This window comes from Arachis duranensis, chromosome 10 (assembly GCF_000817695.3).
Source record: "Arachis duranensis cultivar V14167 chromosome 10, aradu.V14167.gnm2.J7QH, whole genome shotgun sequence".
NCBI lineage: Eukaryota > Viridiplantae > Streptophyta > Magnoliopsida > Fabales > Fabaceae > Arachis > Arachis duranensis.
In genome coordinates this window covers 60196832-60197374 of record NC_029781.3, presented here as the reverse complement: position 1 = coordinate 60197374, position 543 = coordinate 60196832, and the positions used below count along the sequence as shown (strand labels likewise).

At 42.0% G+C, this 543-nt stretch overlaps 1 non-coding gene across 1 annotated transcript; it reads left to right on the top strand.

Annotated features, from left to right (window-relative positions):
- The first annotated feature begins 110 nt into the window (after positions 1-110).
- Positions 111-218, top strand: LOC127743337 (small nucleolar RNA R71). Its single transcript, XR_008004729.1, has one exon. It is a non-coding gene; the product is annotated as a small nucleolar RNA R71 (small nucleolar RNA).
- Positions 219-543: the final 325 nt, after the last annotated feature.

The window sequence follows — 543 nt, the reverse complement described above, 5'->3', positions numbered from 1 at the left end:
TCTGTAGGCGTCTTCTTCAGATGAAGAGAGCCTCCAGCAGAGCTATCCAAGGACATCTTGGACAGTTCAGAGAGACCATCATAGAAAATACCTATGATACTCCATTCAGAAAGCATGTCAGAGGGACATTTTCTGATTAATTGTTTGTATCTTTCCCATGCTTCATAGAGGGATTCTCCTTCCTTCTGTCTAAAGGTTTGGACTTCCACTCTAAGCTTACTCAATTTTTGAGGTGGAAAGAACTTTGCCAAGAAGGCATTGACTAGCTTTTCCCAAGAGTCCAGGCTTTCTTTAGGTTAAGAATCCAACCATGTTCTAGCTCTGTCTCTTACAGCAAAAGGGAATAGCATAAGTCTGTAGACCTCAGGGTCAACCCCATTAGTCTTAACAGTGTCACAGATTTGCAAGAATTCAGCTAAGAACTGATGAGGATCTTCCAATGGAAGTCCATGGAACTTGCAATTCTGTTGCATTAGAGAAACTAATTGAGGCTTAAGCTCAAAGTTGTTTGCTCCAATGGCAGGGATAGAGATGCTTCTCCCA